General features: G+C 39.5%; 1 pseudogene; it reads left to right on the top strand.

Annotated features, from left to right (window-relative positions):
• Nucleotides 1-2,625: 2,625 nt before the first annotated feature.
• LOC139454173 (cubilin-like) lies at nt 2,626-25,156 on the top strand (annotated as a pseudogene).
• The last annotated feature ends 961 nt before the right edge of the window (nt 25,157-26,117 follow it).

The raw sequence follows: 26,117 nt of genomic DNA, 5'->3' as shown, positions 1-26,117 counted from the left end.
GTCTTTGAGTGGCATTTAAAAGTTTGACCTGACCGAACAGGATGTCTCATTGCTCTGCTCTTTCTCTTCACATTTAGCTTAATCACCTTGTTTTCACCTTCATCAGTTTCTCCACCTCGTTAATTCTATTATTGTGTTATCTTCGTACATTAACCCTACCCTATAAACATAACCTGACCATATACAAACCTACATGCATAATCATTTATTCACCTGAACATGGCGAAGGGGCTAGAAGAAGCACCGAAACGTCGCGGCAAGACGCATTGAGCAACCCATCAATACTTTTATATCCAGTCGTCTAAGGCGCCGCAATTCGCTGTGCAGAGTTGCGTCCCTTGGGCACGCCAGAAACCTATGATTGTGGGTTCGAATCCCGGTTCGCCCCAATTTTGTTTCTAGGTTTGTCAGCACCATACCCGTGCTCGTGGGTTTCACCGAAGTGGTAAAAGTCTGAGACCTGCATCACTTCGGGCTTTCCTCCCACATTAAGCTGACACGCCTGCGATATAACTGGAATACTGTGAAAAGCAGCGTTAAACCCAACTCACTCACTCACTCACTCGGGCTCGGGCTCATGACAGTTCAGATTCAACTCCACGATCAGAGGATCCTGGTTCAAATATGATGCACAGAAGCACTGATACATCAGTCAATTCAATTAATCATTATCAACAGTAAAAGTGAACATGGCCATGGAAAAGGATGCACATATGCAATCATTTCTCATCATAAATGTCTTTCTTCACCTTCATTTAATTAAGACTGAATCGACTGTTATCGGAGCACATACACAAACTCGAGCTGAAGACGGCTACAAACGTTCCTAGTCAACGTTAGTACACCATGCAAATATTAATCTCTTGCGAATTTAACTCCCATGGTGGACAGAATTTTGGTACTTGAGTGAGTGAGTGAGTATGGTTTTAAGCCGCTTTTAGCAATATTTCAGCAAATATCACGGCGGGGGTTACCAGATATGGGCTTCACACATTGCACCCATGTCGGGAATCGAACCCGGGTCTTCGGCATGACGAGCGAACGTTTTAACCACTAGCCTACCCGACCGCTCCAGGTACTTGAAATTGACATTCAATAAAACTGCGTTTAAAGACCCCTTTTGTCCGGAAAACCCGGTTACCGGGCGATTGTTGTTATGAACGTCAACCTGTATACAATGGACATCGTGGTGTAGTGTATAGAGCATCTGCCAAGAGAGCGGAAGGTCTGTGGTTCGAACCCTGGCCGCATCATACAAAAAGAAGTTAAAAGATGGTACTTGTTTTTACCCTGCCTGGTGAACGGTATTAACATGATTCAGGGGATAAAGCATGGATTGGTCGGCTCGGAGGCAGTTAACTGTGTCATGCATGCAACTGCATCATGGTATCTTAGTGGGCTTGCACTAAAAACCCCGACATATTAGTTCGGACAAGTACAGTCGCACACACACACACACACATACACACGCGCGGGCGGAGTGTCTACGGGCTATTGGCATGCTGGAAATAGGCATAAGTCTACTCTTTCTCGGTATATATAAAATGTTTATCATAGACTGAGAAATATTCAACGTATTGGCCACTGACACGCTGACTTATGCCTATTTCCAGCATGCCAATAGCCCGTAGACACTCCGCCCGCGCTTTGCAGACGTTTATATGGCTACGTTGCATTCTGACACCCTGTGTGTACACGTACCAATATCTATACTGGCACCCAGTGTGTGTACATATACCACTATATATAGCTACGTTGTATAATGACACCCTGTGTCTATATGCACCGACATACACAGCTATTTTCCATACAGACACCCGGTATGTGTACATGTACCAATAGTTACAACTATGTTGTATACTGACACCCTGTGTGTTCATGTACCTGTATATGCACCTATGATCTATAAATGTATGACCCGCGAAGATCTGGGGTAGAACAGATCATCAGCAACACATGTTTGCCGTAAAAGGCGACTATGTTTGCCGCAAGAGGCGACTAACGGGATCGGTTGGTCGGGCTTGCTGATTTGGTTGATGCATGTAATTGTATCCCAATTGCGTGGATCGATGCTCGTGATGTCAATCACTGGATTGTGTCCAGACTCGATTAATTACAGACCGCCAACATATAGCTAGAATATTGCTGAGTGCGGCGTTAAACAACAACAAACAAACGAAAAACAAATTTTATTACAGTCTCCAGGAATGGCCTATGTATTTTAATCCAAAGGTGTGATTATAATGTAATAATGGTGTACAGCGGGATGAGACTGAAATAAAACATCTGCCCGCCGTCATATAGCTGGAATGTTGCTGAGTGCGGCCACAAACAAACAAACAAATATAAGGTATAAATGCATCTCACGAAACAATATGTATGTTCTATACTGTTACCCTATATTTACACACACCAATATATACGGCAAGGTTGTACATTGACATCCTGGGTGTACAAGTACCAATATATACTGCTATGTTCTGTACTGACAACCTGTGTTTTCACTTGTACGAATACTCCTCGGTTTGGGATGATACGGTAAAACCTACAGCGAGGGAAAAGCCCGAGGGCTTATCCGAGCTCGAAGTTTTCCATTTTCAACCCAAGCCAAGGAGGAGTGTTTTAAATATAACGTAACTGTCGCTTTGACAATGGGACGTTTTATGAATCTGGCGTTTTGTCTGCTTTACACAACAACCATAGCTAAAGGTATGACCTGTATACTGTCAATGAGTGTTGCTGTGTTCTTACATTATAACATGTTATCATCATTCACATTGATATAAAGCGAAACCCTGTTAGTGCGGAAACCTCGCCTCTGGACGATTTATAAACAGGTTTTCATATACAATGTACTTGCAATGTTGCTCTTATCCGTGATTGTCGATGATTCGTTAATCCTGTTTGTTAATCTATTTTACCGTAAAGGTAATACTGTCCAGACTTACAGGGTTTCACTGTATTTGCTCAGCCTGTTTTGTTACTCTATATTGAGTTATTATAAAGTGTATAATAGAGTTGTGTTAGGAATGTAATAGCTGCATCATGCCCTCGATATACCCTTCATGCTTGAATAGCTAGTAAACAGGTTTGTGTGATGTGACCTTGACCGTGAGTGAATGTGTTTATCCCATCAGTGTAGACAGCAACCTTTAATTATTCTGTCATTGCACATTAGAATATGTAAATAATAATTCTTTGACTATCACAGGTCAGGAAACTGTATTTTATTGTGTAAGCAATTTCACTTTAGAATCTGTAAATGATAACTCTTTGGATATTTTGCCTGCAGTTTATTGTTTTGTTATATGCAGATGATATTATATTATACCATACAACCATATGGTTACGCTATCATCATCATGGAAAAGTACACATCAGTTGAAAATACCACTGCTTTTTTCACATTGTCATTGGGATCAAACACAACGACTTTAGGGGCTATGTCCGAGGGTCTCAACATTAATGTTAAAGACAACAATACAATAACCTTTAACCTTAACAATTTAAGTTGTAGATGCAGATTGTTTGGCCATTGACGAAATAAATTGATAAACGGTTCCACAGGCATGATCTTTGACCGTTTACGGGGTTGTAGAGTATTAGATTTAGTCAATGCTTTGTTCATCATATTGACTTCGTAATTGTCCAAAACTGACTCCTCGTTCGCACATTTGAATAAGTGAGTGAGAGCAGCGACTGTTGTCTTTATTTGAGATAATGGTCTAGATGAACTATCAGCTATTGAGCACAAAAAGTCAACTATAGTTATTTCATCACATCTCGGAAATGACCGTTCATTATCATGACAAAATTGTTGTAGTTTCTGAATAGCTCCGTTGTACACTTTAAGAGTGCTTGGAGCCAGACAAAGTGGTAGTTGACTTATGGCCCTGTCTGATCAACCGTTTTGTTCTAGATTCCGTCTCCACACACTCTCCAGGCGTATAGCCGCCATTTGTGATTTCTCAAAGGTTCCACCTTGCTCGTTGAACTTAGAATTATCCAGGAGGTCTTTGGAATTCGAATTGGGGGACAGGTCAATATCTTTCTCAGTTTGTGAAACCACGGACTGTTTCTCCACGCGGGTGCTTTGATAGTCGCGATTGCTTTTTCCTGGATGACCTTGTCTATGACCTCTTGTAATAGACGGAAGGGCGGATTCACCAAGTTGTTGTGAATCCCCCAGTTTGCTTGAGACAAAGCGTCCACCCCTGAACTGCCCGGGTCCCAAAATCGACTGTTGTATGTTCCCAGCTGAGCATCTGACATGGTCGCAAACCGGTCTATTGAGTGGGGTCCCCACAGTTTGTCTATGTATTGAAATAGGGCTGGATTCAGTTTGCCACTCGTATAGGTCTGGGAGACGACTGAGAGCATCTGCTTCTACATTCTTGCATTCAGCCAGGAAGCCTGCTTGAATATGAAGGTCGTACTTGTGAGCCACCATCCATATTGATTTCATGATATTTGTCAGGGGCAGACTTGGACCTCCCAGTTGATTTTAGGAGCATACTGCAGATATGTTGTCAGACAGAATCTTCACAACTTTTACTTTTAAACTTGGACCAAAGGTGTGCAACGCCATGAGAATGGCTAACATCTCTCTGTTGTTTGAGTGAAGTCTGCTTATCTGTGGAGGCCAAAATCCTGCTGCCTGTTTCCCGTTGCATACCGCGCCGTAACCTGTCGAACTTGCGTCGGTAACTATTTGCACTTCAGGTTGTCGAATAATTATGCTTTGTCCATTCCAGTTATCAAGAGCAGTAAACCACCACAACATATTCTCCTTAGCTGGCGAATCTAGTGTCAATTTATCGCCCCAACTATTTCTTCTACCAAGAAGTCTGTATGTATTTCTGAGCATTAGTTTCCCTGGGGCAACAGCCCGGAACATTGATACACACTGACCAGAGATGCGAGCCAACACTCTGGCCTCAATCCTAGGTAAAGCAAGACAACGCCTTATGTCTTTCTTCAGTTTCCTTACCCGTGATGATGGGATTCTCAACTGAGCGAATTCTACGTCTGTGCACACTATGTAACCCAAATAAGACTTGGTGTTGCTTGGCTCTAAGTCAGACTTATCCCAATTGATAAAAAACCCAAGCTTTGAAAGAGTGTTCACTAATTGTTCGTTTTGTGATACGATATGTGCAGGAGTACTCATAAGTAGAATGTCATCTACATAACACACAACTCTCAGTCCAAGAGATCGCAGATACATAACAACTGGTTTGAGTATTTTACAAAAATAGTACGGAGCTATTGATAAGCCAAATGGGAGAACCTTCCATCGATAAAATGTATTTTGCCACTGAAACCCAAGATAATCTCTGTCATCTTGGTGTATGGGTATATGATAAAATCCGTTTTTAATGTCAAGGGTAACTAAACTATCACCTGCTTTAACACACTGTCTAACCGTTGTAATGTCCTCACATTTGTATCCCTGTTTTAAACATGCACTGTTCAGCTCCCGTAAATCATGTATCAATCGTAATTCCCCCCCCCCCCCCCCCTTTTTAGGTACAGTTCCAATAGGCGATACACATTTTGGTTTTCGACAGCATATCTCAATTGCTCCCGAACACAACAATGCCCGAATTTCACTTGTCACAAATTGATATTGTTTATTACTGAATTTGTGGTTAGACAGCTGAAAAGTTTGTGGTTCTTTAGTAAATGGTATTTTTACGCCATCATAAACCCATTTACAAACATTATCTGGAGCTCCTATCTCACGCCAGCCATCTTTGTGTCGTTGAATATTACCTGCCTTGAAATGTAGGGTCGTTTTTGGAAAACACATTTAAAACATCAAATGTAAAATACCCAATCGAAATGTTTTAAAGCCGAAACATACAAATATTTCTAAATGAACATAAACTAAGACACTTGCATAAAATAAAAATAAATAAAAAATAAACATAAAAATAGCGAAAGAAATTAAAACATATCAGTCTAAGGGGGGTAATCCAACCTCTAACTAACACAAATGGAAATCTAGTATATATGAAACAAGGGAGACTACTTTTGTCACCTTAAACGCTCTCTTGGCAATGTTCAAACGTTTAACAATTTTATACAATGTTATAAAGAATATATTCAATGTCTGACGCCAGTAAAATCAAAGTTTCTTCCTTGACCGCTGACATTTTATAACTGGAATTTGTTGCAATGTCTTTCGATATTTATTGTCCCCCTTCAGGTAGGGATGTTTCGACCCGTGAACACGTCTTGTGAAGAATATGCTTGTCGAAAGTTAAAGTCACCGCGTCCAAATCCACGTGATCTGAATCCCCGGCCTCTTGGTCGGAACGGATAGCGTCCACGGTAGGATCCCCGATCTTGCTGTACTGATACTGAAGCTCCGGCTGCAGCGTTTCTCGGGTCGTTTATTGCGTCTGGAGTTAAACCAGAGGTATTTCTCCTAAATGTTCTGAACAATCGTGCGGTTTCAGGGTTAACAACACCAATAACTAAAAGAGCAGCATATTCATCTTGTAGATAACGAATATTAGCTAACAGTACAACATAAAGATCCTGAATATTCTCACTGTCATTTGACTCAATGCTTTGTAATATTTTCAAACCAGTTTCAATATACCGCGCACACTTTGCTATATAGAATAGGTTGTTTGGTCCTGGCGTTTTATTCCTCCGCGAGAATCCTGCAGTTTGTGATCGGCAGCTAGCTTGACACGTTGATAACTGTCCTTGATTACTTGAAATTCAGACTGCACATCAACTGCATTCGTTGCATGTTGTCGTGTTGTGCCGGTGGCGACTTCAGCGTTGCTAAAACCGGGACTCGGTTAACTCGACGCACCTAGGGGAGCATGTCCGCCATTTTTGGGGGGGGCATTCAATTCAGTGCCTTGGTATGCTGTTGACTCCGCAATAAACATTCGAGAGTATCTTTTATATCTTTCCTGATATCATCTTGATAGCTTTTCTCAGGACAGTGTTCCTCAAAAGATATACTAAACTAGTAAAACCTACTATATTTTTGTTGCAACAGCGTAGGTCGACTCGCTGGCGACGTTGCACCAACATGAAGTGACGTCAGCAGAAGAAACGTATTTCTTCTGCTGATAATTATTATTTTGTGGTGTGTATTAACTACTGTTCACTTTCGGCAGTCAAGCTATAGAAATTGTCGATAATTATACTTACCTTGAAAAGTTGCACAGAAACGGCAGATTTGTAGAATTATAGCAGAAAATGCAACAAAAGTTATGTTCTCATTATTAAAAAAGCACGCAATATTAATTTGCCTTTGGATTGTTTAATATCCACATTTGACACTTTGATTGACCCTATCCTAATGTACTGTTTTGAAATCTGGGCTTTTAAAAACATTTAACAAATCGAAAAGGTTCTCTTAAAATTACTTAAACTGGCAGCAGGTCTTCGAAATGCAATACCAAACTATATGATTTATGAGGAACTCCGAAGGGAACCCCTCTATATCAAGATGTACAAAGGTGTTATTCTATTCTGGCATTAAATGGCAATCTACACTATTTACAATCTACAGTTTAATCAAAATCCAAAATTAACAAATATCATTAATAAATTCATCACCCGTAACTACGTTGGCATCTCTGAAAAACTTACATGGACATCTTTTGTCAAGAAAATATTAAACAACTGTGGACTCGGTGAAATATATGACAACCCATCATGGCTAGCTTTGAAAGTTGAAGAAATACTGAAAGATCAGTTCCTGTAGAACTGGCACAGTTCCATTGCTGAGTGTCCTAAGGGTGTATAAAATGTTTAAAGAAAATATAACCTTTGAAAAATATCTTTATCTACCTGAAAACGTTTATCACCCTATCTTAAAATTTAGAACCACAAACCATAACTTACCAATTGAAATTGGACGTTGGTCTGATGTCTCAAGAGTGGAACGTTTGTGTAATTTACGTAGTTCTCTCGCGGTTTGTGACGAGTTTCATAACCTATGTTACCTATTCAGATGTGAAGCGCTTCTCCAGTGGCGGTCTTTAAATTTGTCCATATCTAAAGATATCTCCGAATGGACTAATATGTATATATTGAAAAAAGGAGTTTTTTCCAGCATCAGAGTGAAAGATATGAAACACTTGTCGGATGAGATTCTTGTCACTTTAATCTGGTCATATTTCATTGTAACTTTTAATCACTCTATGTATTTTCACAATACCCCTGTCATTAATTATTATATGTGAACTAATATTATAATTTGTTTCCATGTAGCACCGTTGGTTTGTCTTTCTGAGAATACACTGAACTGAACTGAACTGAACTTGACTGTTAGTCAGTATTACGTCACAACAGGATTTAGAAAAACTATATGTGATCCGACATTTCGTCTAAACTAAAATGCCAGAAACGCTTTGTTTTGTATAATATTCCTATAATTGTTGCAGGAAATACTATGGCTACTCATGGCAACACGAAGCAAGTCACGGTTCGCGCCTCTATTCCTAATAAGCTAGGAAACATACAACATGATGCTTTCTAACACTCTGTTAAATGATGTTGATGTAACGATATCAGTAATATTTCAACAACCGCTGCATCTCAAACGTAGTGCATGTAGTAGTAAGCATGCATGCATGATGATGATGATGATGATGAATTTTTTTTCTTTACAAAGATATCAATCATTTGAAATCTTTTTGTCAGCCAAATGGTGTGATGAGACCTTCCTTGCAACACCCATGAACAGTCTGAAGGAACCTGTGGTTGGACGGTAAGATAGACTGATAGCATTAGGAGCTTGGCCTTCGAACATATTTTAATTATTTCTTTTTTCTATTTTGGATGTATGACTCAATTATTCAGTGTTCATAGTGTGTGAGTCACTGTTTGCATATATCACATCGTCATCACCGTAGGAGGAATATAGGATTTAGTTTTAGGATGTCATTGTCAGGGCGAATCTGGAATTCCAACCCCAAACCAACGGTTCCTGGCATGCAAGGAATGCACCTCTGCAAAGTGCTTTCCGGCGCCTGAGACAGGGCCACGAATTCTTAAGACAGGTGTTCGATACGTTACATAGGTATTTCTACCCATATCTGACTTGCAAGAGTTGATTTAGTGATATGTGCATCGTAATATATATGGTCATGTATCATTCACATTCATTGATCGTTATGCACAGACTTGAGCGCACATAAATACATAACGTCAACATCAATCAGTCTCGATTACATGCCGAAACAGATTCCTTTGGTCGTAAATAGCAAAATAGTGGTGAAACTAATATAAATAACATATGAACATATGGATCACTGAAAATGGTGATGAAAACCAGGTGTTCAAATCCACATATGTATACCGACACCGTAGAGTGTTAATACTAATTGTTGTTTGCGTTGTTAGAGGAGACTACTAACTTGATAAGTGCACTACCTTTTCAGAAGAGGGACGTGCACAATGTCAATAAAGGGTAAAGCTGCCATCGGCGCTATAATCGTGACTTTTAAGAATGTCAACTTGACGTACCACGCGACATGTGACGTCAGTAACAGCATCGCCGTACACGATGGCGGTAAGAACACTATAACGGCAATATCACGTACATATATGTGCATGTGTTTTTAATAGGTCCTACATGATAGCTTAATTAGTAAGATGATGTCCTTCAATAGTAAAGTGATATCATTCAATAGTGAAGTGATATCCTTCAGTTGTCAAGTGATATGCTTCAATAGTCAAGTGACATCCTTCAATTGTCTAGTTATATCTTTCAATAGTCATGTGATATCCCTCAACAGTCAAGTGACATCTTTCAATAGTCAGATAATATCCTTCAATTGTCAAGTGATATCCTTCAATAGTCAAGTGACATCCTTAAATAGTCAAGTGACATCCTTCAAAGGTCAGGTGATAGTCAAAGGTTATGAAGTCCAAAGTACGATGATATCCTTCAGTTGTCAGATGATATCTGTAAATAATCATATGATACCATCCAATAGTCATAACCATCAGGGGAGATGGGTTATCCTAGTGGTTAAAGCGTTTGCTCGTCACGCCGAAGGCCCGGGTGACAATATATGAAGCCCATTTCTGGTGTCCCGTCATGATATTGCTGGAATATTGCTAAAAGCGACGTAAAACCCAACTCACTTTCTCACTCACTCAGATCTATCGATAACACGAACCTTAAAGCTTCGCTCACTTCCAAATCAAATCATTTAAACATGAGGCCAGGTTCGATAATAAGGGTACAAGCTCCATCATGAATGCTTTTTGGTGCCTCTTCTTTACAGATTCATCCGGCGCCATCCTCGGTTTGGTTTGTGGCAACTACACAAGCACCTTCCAAAGTTCCGGCAACGTCCTCACTCTGCGCTATCCCTCGGCTGAAGTAACGGACAAAAACGCATTTGATCTAGAATATCGACAATCGGGTTTGTACGGCAATTCCTTGGATATTATGTACTATAGAAAGGTACATATACATGTACATATACATGCAATAATCGCTAGTTGTCGCCCAAGGTGGCTGTAATGGGGATGGGATGTCACGAATGGCTGCTGATTATGGTTTACAACAGCTCAAACTGTCGACTGTGACTTGTCTTCTTTCCCTTATATTACATTTCGCGTGGTGTCATTATCATATAAGGGACAGTACACCCATATTCAAATTATCCGAATGAAGAAGGGAAACTCTGCTGGAGCCGGAAGTATTGTGACCACCGTGTATTGTTTTCCTTTATTTGATACAAACTGCTATTATATGACCATATACAGTACCGACATCGTATTAAGCTATATATTGAGATAAATGAGTAGACCTATCGAAGGTTCACTGTACACATAATAGGAAGGAAGAAACAACCCTCACAGGGACGGTAATGCAGTAAATCCGAGTCCTAAAGTGAGCACCACTTTCGGATTCCGGGTTACAATTGGTCCCAAGTAACCTATGTTGGTAAGAAGTGACAAAATGGATGGGATGGCCAAACTGGGTGACTGGTTTGCACCTCACCGTAACCCGTCCGCTGGATCGCAGCTCATAATATCAATCACTGGTTTGTCTTGTCCAGACTCGATTGTTTGCCAACCGCCGTCATTTAGTTGGAATAATGGTGAGTGTGGCGTTAAACAACACACGCACAAACAAACAATTTCCAGTAGGACAATAACACAATCCCAGAGGCAGTGGCGCTTCACCTTACAGTTTATCACAAATCACCCGCCTAGCGAATGCAAAACAAGGACAGATAAGTATGTTTTTAATAAAGCCTATTGTCTGAGACCAGAATCAGACGTAACCCCTTGGTATAGTCGGTCGAGATCGAGATCAAAGCCAACTCTACATTCTACATGTTATTAACCTTTCTGTTGTCACTGGGTAGTGGGTTCGAATCCCGGTTCGCCCCGATTATGTTTCTAGGTTTGTCAGCACCATACCCGTGCTCGTGGGTTTCACCGAAGTGGTAAACGTCTGAGACCTGCATCACTTTGGGCTTTCCTCCCACATTAAGCTGACACGCCGCGATATAACTGGAATACTGTTAAAAGCGGCGTTAAACCCAACTCACTCACTCACTCATTATAATCCCTGAAATGTTCAGGACATATTGTTCATGTCTGATTCACTCGGGCAATATACATAATCCCTAAATGTCAGGTATTATAATATTTCCTCAAGTTTTTTAGATATTCCCTGACATATTCCCTGACATTAGATCCTTCTTCATGTTATATTTAAGTATACAGCCTTATAATATTATATTATGGATGTCAAATTCTTATTTACCTGTTTGTACAATGTATATAGCTAATGTTTTTCAAATCATTTACAGACATCAGCTGTTATGGGCCTTCGGTGACCGCCGTGTCATCCACAGAGTATAGCATCTTTTCTGTCGGGTACCCTGTTGGTGTTCTAGTGTAAGTAATCAACTTGCCAACGGTCTCATGAGTTCGTGAGAACTTTTCACTTCCTACTGGAGACAGGCTGGCTACTCAGGGCATGAACAGTGCTTGCTGCCTGACGGGCGTTTGTACCATCCAAGCCATTGAAAATGATAGACGCTCAGGTCATCCTGCTTGCCAGATGTATTCTCCTTTACAGTTGCATGAAACAATAAACAACAGAACGAGACTTGTAGCTTTAACCACTGCTGCATAAAACCTGTAGTTACCACGTCGTTCATACATACATGTAAGCTATCTGTGAATCATATTCACGTGTTAGTAGAAATGAATCTCCTGTGCACAGTTAAAGCATGATCTGATTAAAAATATGGTATCCTAAGGTGACAGAAGTGATCACCTGCAAACAGCTTGTGTTTTAAGTATTTTAAAGAAGATATATTTAATTCATTTTATGTAATCATTGACTTCTTACCTCTAAAAGTGCATTATGTATAAGGCTTTTACATTGGATGACTTGTTTCAAAGTATGAAGTAACACATCTACACACGGTGGTCACTTGACTGTGAGGGAAACATTATGGTGAGTGATTGAGAGTTACATCGCATGGCCAATATTTTCAGCCATGTAGCGTTGATAACAGTAAAACTGTAAAGTTGAAGTTAAAAACAAACAACATCACAATTTAAACACATAATTACTCAAGAAGTTAGGGTGTATGAATTAATACAAAGCCACAGACCAACATCAAACAAAGCTAGACAATCTTATGGGGATCATGGGGAAATTGTATGGATAGTTACTGCTGATGTATTAACTTGAATAAGTAAATGAATAAGTAAATATATGGCTGTGGTCTCTCTTTCATATTTTCTAAATTATGACTCTTCTACAGATCGCGCTCGTGCTATTGGTCAGTGAGGGCGCCCGAAGGTCAGCGAGTTCGTGTCTCCATAGAAACCGCTGGTGATGTCATCAGCACGTGTCAAGACGTCAACATCACATTTGGAAACCGTAATGATTTTTCAGTATTTGTACATAATCAAGTTTCTTAACGAAAAATATAGAATGGCAAATTCTCTCACACATGGAGACTCTTAAATGGCGCTAAAGTAACAACCGAATTGATATTCTCTCTATGGATAAAGTGAAAGTTTTTTCGCGTTGTAAGCATACTCCATTTACCCGGGCTTGTCGGCTTTCCCTTTTCGCGAACACCTGGTGCCATTACTTGTTTTCAGGATCCATTCATATTATTTCCCGCGCTTTTTTTTTTATCGTTTTCACTATATTTAAGACTGGTTATTCCATGGCATTGACGTCTCTGAGCGATGATGATGTAAACCTGGACATTTTCCATTTTATGCTACAGCTTACAGGTCCTTGGAGGACGGGTATGTTTGGTGCCCTGGGAAGACCAATGTCTATCAAAGTTGGGGTTTTATGGCAGGATTGCGGTTGGAGATACCACCGGGTTTGAGTATACGTGCCAAGTATAGAGCCCTCGAAGGTTCGACATACACTGATACTTTAGCATTAAATCAGTCTTGCTTGACAACGGTATAAGGATCTGTACCAAACGTCGCTTTTTACAGTATGTAAAAAGTTGTTATCCATAAGATTGTGTGTACCTTGTACTTTAGCATTCTAAAATATCTGTACATCACTGTGATGCGCCCTTTACATATGATTTGCTGCATTTAGACCTTCATGTAATCATCGAGCTATGCAAATGGTTAGGAGATGTGACAGCGTTGTGTATCCGGCGCTTTAGACAGTGTTTCAGTTTATCAGCCATGTAGCCAGCTTCATGCGAGAGGAGAGCCCGAAGTGATGAAGGTCAGAGACGTGTACCATTGTGATGAAACCAATGATCACGGGTATGGTGCTGACAAACCAAGAAACATAATCAAGGCGGATATTGGATTTGAACCTACGACCGTAGTTTTCTGGGAAGTCTAAAGGGCGCCACTCTGCAAAGCGATTTTAGGCCACCCATTAAACGTGGTTGTTACTTCTATGGTGTTAATAATGGTTTGTTGATGATTTCTTTTCAGGGTCTACATGTCGTGGTGATTTCCGGGCAACACAAGAGGAACAATTCCTCATGACACCGGGATACCCAAATCCTTTTCCAAGGTACCGCTTCACCGTTTACCTGTACACGATGCAAAGGATTGATAAACGTCTGATATTTGCAATCTTTGATCAGCTGATCCCTTATTGCATTTCAGTTACCTTTTCGGTTGAACCCAATTCAACACAAACACAGCCTTGGTAAATTTAGGGTAACAGCAATCAAGTCAGTGCAATGTTTACTATGTTAATTGTTAGTTTCGTTATAAACGTTTTCTTAAGTTGTTGTACTGCTGACGTGACCTAGAATCTATTGTGATTTTTTAAGACCACGCGTTACTTGAGGTCTTCCAACCTACTGGTATGACTATTCTTTATCAAGCGAGTTTACTAATTGTGTAACTTTTCAATCCAAACAACGTAGATATACAAGTCAAATAAGGGATTGTATATACTCTGTATGTATATTTCATGTATCTATAGGTAAATTGTTTGATAGGCATTGCTTAGAATTTGAGGGATGGCAAAATAGACATAATTTATCTATACCGAAAAGTCGCCTTTACAGTAACATATAGAAGTGGTTATCCATAAATTGTTTCTACTTGGTCTCCATAGTTACCTTGAATGTCGATGGGAGATAAAATCCCCCGACCCCACCAGTGGCAGTATCCGGATAGATGTCCTAGAAATAGAGCTCGTGGAAACGGATGGGTGTTCGTCAGATGTCATCAGGATTTATGATGGTAATCGTTGTCTGAAACCGACAGTTGTAAACCACATGATCAACATTTCTAATTGCGAAAAACATATATTTGACTATGTAAGGAAATTTATTATTCATTTTGCATGTCACTACATGTACATTTATATATAGATGAAGGTTGTAACCCGTGGGGCGTCTGGGTTAGAATATCCCCCCTTGCTTGTCGTAAGAGGCAACCCTATGGGCTGGTGGTCAGATTCGGTGACTTGATTTAAAGGCTACACATTTACTGAGTTATTATATGATCTATTATATTCTTTGTACAAAACATACTATCATCACTAACACTGTTTTGGTTTTATAGGCAGCTGTTGGTGACAAAGAATGTACTTTATCATTCGTTTGTTGCCACCACGTTCTCACGACCACGTAAAACATAGTTATATATATACTTTATTTGGAACTTTCCCTTGAAAATGCAATGACTATCCTTTGTGTTTTAGGGAAATCAAGATACAATAGGCTTGTTGCAACAGCTTGTCGAGGACCTGCAACATTCTATGTGTATGGACATTCAGCAATGGTCCAGTTCAAATCATTGAGAGATCGTAATGCTAAATCAGGTTTTAAGCTGAAGTATTACTATACCAGAGGTATGTTATACCGAGTAAGGGTACTGTTGTTTGTTTTAGCTTTGTCCTTTCTCCCAGACCCATAACAGATACCTACTTTATCCTGGCACACTCTTCTTATTTTGGTAAACTTGGCGAAGTAGAAAAACAACATTAACAAGTAATTCCATGAGTATTATCCTATACTTTCACTGCGATGCATGTGACGAGGCTTAGCAAATCATAGCAAGAAATATGTTGGAATATACTGAACCAAACAAAGTTAAATATTAAGGATACAGAATATCCCCCAAAATATAGAGGACTAGCATTTTTTCAGTATATATACTGTGCGATCCAGATATAAAACCCGAGGACTTCATAAACACAAATCCCAGGCTGCCCCCCAGGACGCTGTCACATGGTTGACAAAGAAAACGCCAATCTAATGAACTCGATCAGTTAAGTAAGAAATTTAGATTCAGCCCATGACGATTATTCTTGTTAATATTATATATTCTTATTAAAAAAACAACAACATCATTGTTGTGAAAGATATTATAACTGGAAAGACATGCATGTACCTTGTATCAGTGTCGTAATTCATCAATTAGGCGTGCCTCTTTTTTCTATTTGATCTGCCTCCAGCTGAGCCATGCGGGGGAAGTCTCGTTGCCAGCTCTAGCATGCAGAATGTTACATCACCAGGATACCCTGCCAACTACCCCAAGTAGGTAACCATGAATTAGTGCACTGTGATTATGTTCTGCGGCCCTTGAATTGACACGTTGTTGTGTGGCAATACCGTGCGTGTACGTCCTGTTTGTGGGTCTGGCATCATTCACTATGCTCAAAATCCATTCAAGAATGTATTCAAATCTCACAAGTCAGCCGCATGATCAAGTTGAGCTATGCCTCCAACTGCAGAGCATATACTTCAGAGACTCCCCCGTCCTCATCCACACCCAACATATGTATACATTGTTGATTGATTGATTGTGTTGCAGCTCCGTGGAATGTGTCTGGATCATTTCGGCCGACAACCCAGAAAGCAAAGTCCGGGTAACGTTTCTGGAGGCAGTGCTGCTTGACTCTATGGATGTGGTGAGAGTGTATGATGGTATGCATCTTTATACTTGAACATAATAGGTTGTGACGTAGGACCAAACCGACATCTACATAACTGTAAATAAGCTTGAGCAGATAGGGTTTTTCTGATCTCTTATTGTCATCTATTAGTACAATTACCTGTTATTAATAAATCCGTGAACTTATTACCGCATTTTCATTATTAATTTTTTCTTATATAATGACACCCTGATCATTGGAACACAGCTCCGTGACGACGTTTTATATTCTAAAATGTTTGGGTACATGTTTGATCGATTATAAAGAGTTTCTCGGACCCCTCAGGGGGAACTATCGTAGTTAATTTTACAGAAAAATATCAGTCGCGTTCCCTTCATCAACGTTGCCATTATGACGAACATATAATCATTGTTCCTATTTCTTCACACTGTTAGGCAACTCCACCTCCGGCTACTTACTGGGACAAGTGTCTGGAACGAACAAACCCTCCTTCACCAGTCAAGACGCGTCACTTAGCTTGGTGTTTATAACTAACGAAAGGGGACAGACGTATATTCCTTCACTTGCTAAATCAGGATTTGTATTTGGATACGTGGAAATACAGGGTAAATCGAATCAAGATACATATGTATCGTATACATTTAAATAATGATCACTGGTTTTTCTGGTCCAGTCTCGACTATTTACAGACCGCCTTCATGTAGCTGTAATACTGTAAAGTGTGCCGTTAAACAAACAACATGAAACGTATTGAAGAAAAGCCTTCAGTGTGTGAATCAGCATTTCTCATAGGACATCAAATAGTTGTACATATTAGTTCTTGATCTGCATCCAGCTGAACCATGCGGGGGAAGTCTCGTTGCCACCTCTACAACGCAGAATGTTACATCACCAGGATACCCCGCCAACTACCCCAAGTAGGTAACCATGAATTAGTGCACTGTGATTATGTTCTGCGGCCCTTGAATTGACACGTTGTTGTGTCGCAATACCGTTCGTGTACGTCCTGTTTGTGGGTCTGGCATCATTCACTTTGCTCAAGATCCCTCCAAGAATGTATTCAAATCACACAAGTCAGCCGCATGATCATGTTGAGCTATGCCTCCAACTGAAGGTCATATACTTCAGAGACTCCCCAATTCTCATCCACACCCAAAATATATTTACATTAGGTCTTTGAAAGGCATTTAGAAGTGAATCACATAAGGAATATTTTCATATTAACTTTGTTGATTGGTTGATTGTGTTGCAGCTCCGTGGAATGTGTCTGGACCATTTCGGCCGACAACCCAGAAAGCAAAGTCCGGGTAACGTTTCTGGAGACAGTGCTGCTTGACTCTATGGATGTGGTGAGAGTGTATGATGGTATGCATCTTTATACTTGTACATAATAGGTTGTGACGTAGGACCAAACCGACATCTACATAACTGTAAATAAGCTTGTGAGTTCAAGTTCTATGCATATATTCATGTCAACTGTAGTTATGTACTAGTATTTGTTTACACTTTTTTCAGTCATTACGAGCACAAATATGTCATATTTCGGCTCTTCTATTGTCTTTAACTGTGGATACCTTGACATATTTTGGATGGTCCACACGCCTTTGAGTGAACAACAATTCACTGTATATGAATGCATAACACTTTTTTATAGATAGCAACTTCTTTTATTTTTTATACGACGTTTCAGAGCAACTTCTTGGTGCTTCGTTAGGTGAATGCTTAGTAAGTGCATAAGAGTACTATGTATATGTCATAACGTTGACACAACATAATGCTGAATTAATTGACTCAGGTGTTATTTTGTCACAGCCTACTTCATTGGCTGTCTACGCATCCGGTCGGTGTCTTGTCAAAGTGTTGTTTTGGCTACTCTCATTTTATTTCTGTAATACAGTTGATTAGCTAAGCCGCTTGTGTATTTGCTATGATTAAATTAATCAGTGATCTTTGTCAGCGCAGATTGGGTTTTTCTGATCGCTTATTGTCATCTATTAGTACAATTACCTGTTATTAATAAATCCGTGAACCTATTACCGCGTTTTCTTTATTAATTTATTCTTATGTAATGACACCCTGATCATTGGAACACAGGTCCGCGACGACGTTTTATATTCTAAAATGTTTGGGTACATGTTTGATCGATTATAAAGAGTTTCTCGGACCTCTCAGGAGAACTATCGTAGTTAATTTTACAGAAAAATATCAGTCGCATTCCCTTCACCAACGTTGCCATTATAACGAACATATAATCATTGTTCCTATTTCTTCACACTGTTAGGCAACTCTACCTCCGGCTACTTACTGGGACAAGTGTCTGGAACGAACAAACCCTCCTTCACCAGTCAAGACGCGTCACTTAGCTTGGTGTTTATAACTAACGAAAGGGGACAGACGTATATTCCTTCACTTGCTAAATCGGGATTTGTATTTGGATACGTGGAAATACAGGGTAAATCGAATCAAGATACATATGTATCGTATACATTTAAATAATGATCACTGGTTTGTCTTGTCCAGTCTCGACTATTTACAGACCGCCTTCATGTAGCTGTAATACTGTAAAGTGTGCCGTTAAACAAACAACATGAAACGTATTGAAGAAAAGCCTTCAGTGTGTGAATCAGCATTTCTCATAGGACATCAAATAGTTGTACATATTAATTCTTGATCTGCCTCCAGCTGAACCATGCGGGGGAAGTCTCGTTGCCACCTCTACAACGCAGAATGTTACATCACCAGGATACCCCGCCAACTATCCCAAGTAGGTAACCATGAATTAGTGCACTGTGTTTATGTTCAGCAGTAAACGGGTTATCAACCTTGATGAATGGTGTGCTTCATGTTCTACTGTTTGTTGGTCCGCCGTGATTCCCCCTCAGACGGTTCCTGTATTTGGGCATGATAGATAGTCATTGACAGTCAGAGACCATATAGTTCAGAGAGTCACCAATCCAAGTGATTGGATGACCGTAACAGCTTCGCGGAATGTGAATGTTGTGTGTCAATATTGTACATACACATGTAAAATTCACATTGATCTATCTTCAAAGACCACATACTTTTGAGAGTCCCCTCATCACCACTACGTAAACATGTCTACATTCGTGATTGGTTGATTGTGTTTCAGCCCCTCGGAATGTGTCTGGACCATTTCGGCCGACAGCCCAGAAAACAAAGTCAGAGTAACGTTTCTGGAAGCAGGTCTACTTGACGGTATAGATGTTGTGAGAGTGTATGATGGTATGTGTACTTGGTAGATAATAAGTTATGGCGAACTACCAAACAGACATGTACATTATTGAAAACAATGTGTGTGTGTGTGTGTGTGTGTGTGTGTGTGTGTGTGTGTGTGTGTGTGTGTGTGTGTGTGTGTGTGTATGGATGTTTTTATGAATAATTATTGTGTCGACTCTTCGCTGGGTGTTGTGAAACGTACCCATCAATGTATGGTATTCCTATATTAAACAACGTACTTGTGTCACTACCTGCATATTGTTGATCTAAAACCATTGGTAGAATGCAACAAACATTCTTTATGTAAATACTGTCAAATTGGTCATTATCCGTCTTGTCCTGCTGCTGGTGTCTGGACCAAATTTGGTTAAACTGTTCAATAAAATGAACTCCACATGGTGACGTCAGCAAAACTAATAATAAACATAATAATAATAAAAAACGCATTTAAACAAAGTAGATACACCATGCTTAAACCCCAACACCGCTAAATAGCTGTAATGGTTCCCTGTGGTGACTGGCGAATATAAATGATGTTCCACAATGACAACTATTTCTCCATGTTGATATGCTTATACTGATAAATACACTTATTTGTTCCACCGTATTTTGCTCGTTTCTTTTTTTTTTTTAGATCCTTGGTAGAGAATACCCCTCCTCTGAGGAAATAACCCATAACCCCTCGTGAGGATTCTGACAAACATAGAATGCTTCGTGGTGACTGTATTATTATTATGACAGGTGACGCTACATCCGGCTACTTATTGGGGCAAGTATCTGGAAACAATGGAAATCCCACCTTCACTGGTCAAGAGGCGTCTCTTACCTTGGTATTTATAGCTACCGACAATGGACAGAGGCCTGGTACTAAAGTAGGATTTGTGTTTGGATACGTGGAAACACAGGGTAAATAATTAAATACATCTTTGGATACGAAACTTAAGGACGATTAAGGTGAATTAATGAATATTAACCTTAATTTGCGACAAAAGTACGTGCCGTGACCAAGAAACACTGGAATATTTGTTTTCTAACATCCAGTGCCTATATCACGAGGTAAAGTGTGATAATACTCTGTACCGATACATGATTTCACTGCTATTAATAATTAATTAAAAGTGTAAATAATGCTAGTTATGGTGAAAAAAATGCTTCTACTCATACCGATTGTATGATATCGAGAGAATCAGTTTCATATTTAAAATAAACTGACCCCGCAGTTCGCTGTGAAATACTGTTCAGAACAGCGTAAAAAACACTCACTCACTCAGCGAGATACATCACTCCAGTATAAGCAATTTGATAATGATACATATAAGCTTCAGTTGTTCCAAAGTGGTGATAATCTAAGAGATAAATAATACAGATATTGATTCAGTATGTTTGAATTACAGTCACGCCACTCTTGCAACGTTCAGTTGAAGCTCAGCTTGAAAAGGCCGTTTTGATGTCACCCGGATTCCCAGGAGGAAAAGTGAAGTGAGGGAACATAAAATGATATATTTAGCATCTCCATGAAGTTAACATCGCATGATTTGAGAATATTTTAAAATCTAATTTACATAACATTCTCATTAACGTATGTAGTTGTTTTTAATTTACACAATGTCAATATGGCGGCCATTTCTTCCTCAGAGACATAAACGCCACCTGGACAGTGCGTTCTAAATGGGACAGCTACGAAGTACTGTTATCATTCCTTGAGGTTGATGTTGGAGACGTCAGCGACTGTAACAACAACTACATTACAGTGTATCAAGGTAGGTGTGACACTGATAAATCGGATGACTAAGTCTGCAGGAAGACAAAACGCACGAAAGTAAACACATAGGCTATATTGATCTTATTTTGAGGAAGAACGATACAAATCTAAACAATATGGAAACATTTCATTGATGCTGAAAGCCCATGCACACTGGTCAAATGCCAAAGTTTACTTTCGTTATGTTCTTCAGGGAAATCAAATTAAACCTTGGACAATACACTAATCTTGGATTTCAAACAAGTGACGCTTCACGATATTTAGCCAAACTGCTCTGAACTGTAATCAGATTGAAAACCGATAATATCTTCAACAGCTGGTTCGCTAATATCAGAGTCGACAGATATCAATAGTGGTGCCAGGTGCCCCCTTAGGGCCATCGCGAAATCCAGTAGTAATATCCCCCATGTAGTAAAAGCGAAAGAACGAAATGGCATATGAACGCGTCTGTTAATGATCCCCGTTAGAATAAACGATTATCAGACAGCTGAAACGATGATGTGATCGATGAAAAATTATGTGATTGCTGAAAAGATAGTGTGATCGCTGAAAATACCATGCGAAATAACGCTAAGTCTAACCCGGCGATAATTAGGTTTATTTGCGCGAGGTCTCGGTTTTCTTGTATTCTCGGTTCATATGTCATAAGTAAAACAATTATGATATTTATATTACAGGATATTCATCATCTGGTCAGATTTCAAAGATCTGTGATAACGAAACAGGTACATTCCTCAGCCGAGACAGAGAACTCTCCGTGGTCTTCAGGACAGACAGCAAACTGGCTAGACGAGGGTTTAAAGCTGAATATAAAATGTCGAGATTTGAAACCTTTGGTAAGTGGGAAATATGTTTCGGGAGGTGTAAAGTAATAAGAACGTATCTGTCATGTAAACTGTCAGGGAGAGGCCTCCAGAAGTTTCATAACCCGGGATCGTATTTAGGAAGGTGAATGCTTAAAAGTTCTGAAGAATGGAAACTTCGGAGCTTTGAAACTTTCTGACAACGACCCCGCATTCTGTTATCCGTATCCCATAATAATATATTTCCACTAAGACCAATATAATATCGGCTACGAAACCTCCATTGAGATCTACATGTAAACTATGGCAGGAACGAGACACATTCAAGTCCTACATCACCTCTTTCGGATGCAAACATCTGGCTGTGTTCTTCTTTAGGCTTGCAAGGTTGTGACCTGTTGTCCATGCAGTACATATCATTCTTGGCATGGCGTTGTGGTTTGTATCCACTATATACTAGTGCTCTATGGTCGTGATATCACTGAACTATTGTCAAATTCAGAGTTAAACTTAGTCCAGTTTTTAACTCTGTGTCGAATATGTTACAGATCCAATTTGACATTGTTAATGATTTACTGACATGTTCCAAACATAGACTGGAGGCGTTGAAAATGTGCAAATGTATCCAAACCTCAAATTCTAATGTTGAAAATTCTTAAGTATTATGACAGGCAGATTGTTTCTATTTTATAAACCATAACATGATTAGTCCTTGAACAACATACATTTATTCCAATACAGGATATCCCCCTCTCATCCATGCAATATTTGTGTTATTTGCAGCCGGTTGTTTTGGTTTCCCGAACGAAGTGCGTGCTTATCCAAACACCAAGGGGAATCTAGAATCGCCATTGTATCCCAACAAATACCCAAAGTAAGCAATCTAGGTTTATATGGTGGATTGTTTGATCCACTGCTCTGTTTAGATTACATAACGATTGCACATTGCACCTTAACAGACACGTGAAACCACAAGTAAAACACTGGTTCAACACTGTTATCTTCGTTGACATGCACTCTTACAAAACAATATTTTTTTTTTATTTGCGAACTTTCGTGGTCGATATGCATTGTCTGAGAGGGTAATTTATTAATACAACAGTTTTAAACGTAGTATATCTGTATATTTTAACCGATGGCTAAATTGCATACCATCACCAGCAGCTGAAGGAATGGTGTAAATCGTAAATCCTGAACCGTGAAGGTAGCAGAAGTATCGTAAGTCCCCGCGGTGCAAAGTGTGGTGGCCTAATTTTGGCTGCTGGGGATTCATAAGCCCGTTTTAATAATGTAGTGTTATGTACAGTGATGTATTGTTATGGTTTCATGCTAGTTTTAAATATCAATCTGTGATGAAATTAGTTTTTTCACTGTCCGTTGTTGACAGGGCTTCATAGTTAAACTCTATTTATTTTGCATAACCTTTGAAGGTCACAATATGGCTGAAATACTGCCGTTGTTACTTTAAATTTTAATTCACCAACTCACTCCCTCAGAGCTAGTAAAACGTATAAAAATATTGTCCCGAACATGCAATTGAAAATACAGGTACATATCAGCGTTAAAAATTGGCGCTAGTCCTATAGCCGATGCCAAACTGCCCAATAGGACTCGTAGAAATTTGCACTTTTTAATGGTTTTGCTATGTGCTGTCTAATGGGCTGAAACTGTTAGTTTCTGTCGCCGATATATTTACTCCGTTTGTTCTACACCTAACGTGGTATGTTCTCTCCGTCAGCATGATGAACTGTTCCACCCTAGTGACGTCTATCTTTGACGACCACTACATCCAGCTGGAGGTGACAGACATGAACATGCCCCATCCCGAGGACACGGGCTGCACCAGAGACTATGTGGAGTTCTTTGATGGTGAGAACACCAGCTTAATTACACTCGATTCTTCACGTTACCGCGACAGCGTGGATTGTTGCTCATGCTATGAATCACTAACCTGGTTTGCATGGCGAAGATGATTAAATATTTCACACCCGAAGGAATCTTTTTCTGCGGATAATCGACACAGGTTATTCTCTGGCGTTGAGATCTTATATTTACAGTACACAGTGTGTGTGATTGGACTTCCCAACTTTGAATGTGTTTCCACGTGTATAAAACATAACCATAAGCAGAACCTTATTTGGTCATACTGCTCCAGCCGCCTCCGTGGTCTAGTGGTAGAGCGTCTGCCCGGCCACATCGAGGTCATACTAATAGACGTTAAAAGATGGTACTTGTTGTGACCCTCCCTCGCGCTAAACACTAAGGGACTAAAACAAGGACTGGTCGGTTCGGAGGCAGTATACTATGCCTGAGTGGGGTATTTATCTTAAACTTCGGCATGGTATTTCATTGGGCTAGAGTTACTGTAAAATCGGCATTAGTCCGGTCTAGTCCGTCGCGGTGTAAGTGCAATAATCTGATGAAAATGAATTCAAAATTTTATTGAGTTCACGTATCAACAATAACAAATACAAATGTTACTATGATTCAGGTCCGAGTTCTGCTTTACCAAGTCTGGGTCGAGCCTGTGGCCAAACAAAATTCACAGTTTCGTCAAACCATGCTGGCCAAGACGTGCTGGTCATGTTTATCTCTGACTCGAATAAAGGTGGCAACGGATATATGATCAAATACTCAGCTGTAAAAGAAGTTGGTCAAGGTATGTGTACCCATTACTGGTATTTCTCAGATGTGTTATGACTTATGTTATTCCTTAGGCTGAATTTATGATAGCAATTATAGTAATATAACCTCCCCCCCCTATGTTTGACATGCAAAAAAGTCTTAAATATGATAAATTATCTACTATCTAAAACATCGGTATTGCGCATTTTCAGATACTGAATCTTCAACTCCAGTTGGCCTCATAGTTGGTATCGTCGTTGGCTGCCTTGCTTTGATCCTATTGGTGGCATCGTTGTCATCTTAAGGAGAAGGTCAATAAGGAAGTGGTCACTGGAACAACGTGAAATACACCGTTAGTCTTATCATGGAAAATGAAGGCTATTTGGAACTATTTATATCTCCAAAGCTAAACAAGAAAACAGCGTTGTCACTTTTCCCCTGCTCGTGGGGCACATTTGAATTTTGGAATTCATATAGAAGTGAATATACATGGAGAAAGGGAGGGTAACTCCAGAAAAAATACGGCATTAAAGTCTTGACTGGAACTTCGTGTAAATGGCCTGACTGCAATCACTTAAAGATTATTAAATCCACTGCGAGCAAGCGCCACAAAATTGTGGTTTGTGTTTACATCTCAATTAGGTAATTATTTTTTTATTTTAAACATTTTATTTCACCTTTTCCCCGTTACATGAGGAGGATGGACATCCAGGGCAATGGTCACCTCACGTTCTAAAGACAATGTATGTATACATTTGGGGAAATTAAATACAAGTATTGGAAATGGTGCCAAGGTGATTTTTTAAGAAATATAACAAAACATACACACAGTCAAGCATTCAAAATATTATTCAAACACTGATCCTGGCAAGAAACAAATGTGAGAAAGAGAAACATATGTTATTGCTGCTCTGCTTCTTCAAACAATATGTGATAAAAGATCCATGATTTATAAAATGTAGCTACATTACCATTTGTAAAGGCTATATTCTTCTCAATTTTGTATCTCAGACTAACATCTTTTTGAAATATTGCGAAGCAAAGATTTGTTTTTTTGAATCTGCAAAAATATATAAAAGATTTAGCTATTAAAATAAGAAGATCAAAAACTTTGTCAGTAACAATTTTTTCTTTAACACCAAATAAAACAAGTTCAGCACTTAATTTCATATGATGTATATGGCTACATTTATTTATCCAATCTGAGAAGGTTTTCCAAAATACTTGTACAAGTTCACATTCCCAAAAGATGTGTACAATAGTTTCATCATAACATTTGCAAAAAGAACAAAGAGTGGTATCAGAAATATTCATTTTA

The sequence above is a fragment of the Haliotis cracherodii genome, unplaced genomic scaffold (genome assembly GCF_022045235.1).
Source record: "Haliotis cracherodii isolate W230 unplaced genomic scaffold, xgHalCrac1.p SCAF_1, whole genome shotgun sequence".
Lineage (NCBI taxonomy): Eukaryota > Metazoa > Mollusca > Gastropoda > Lepetellida > Haliotidae > Haliotis > Haliotis cracherodii.
Note: the sequence above shows the minus strand (reverse complement) of the source record. Positions and strands in the feature narration are given on the sequence as shown.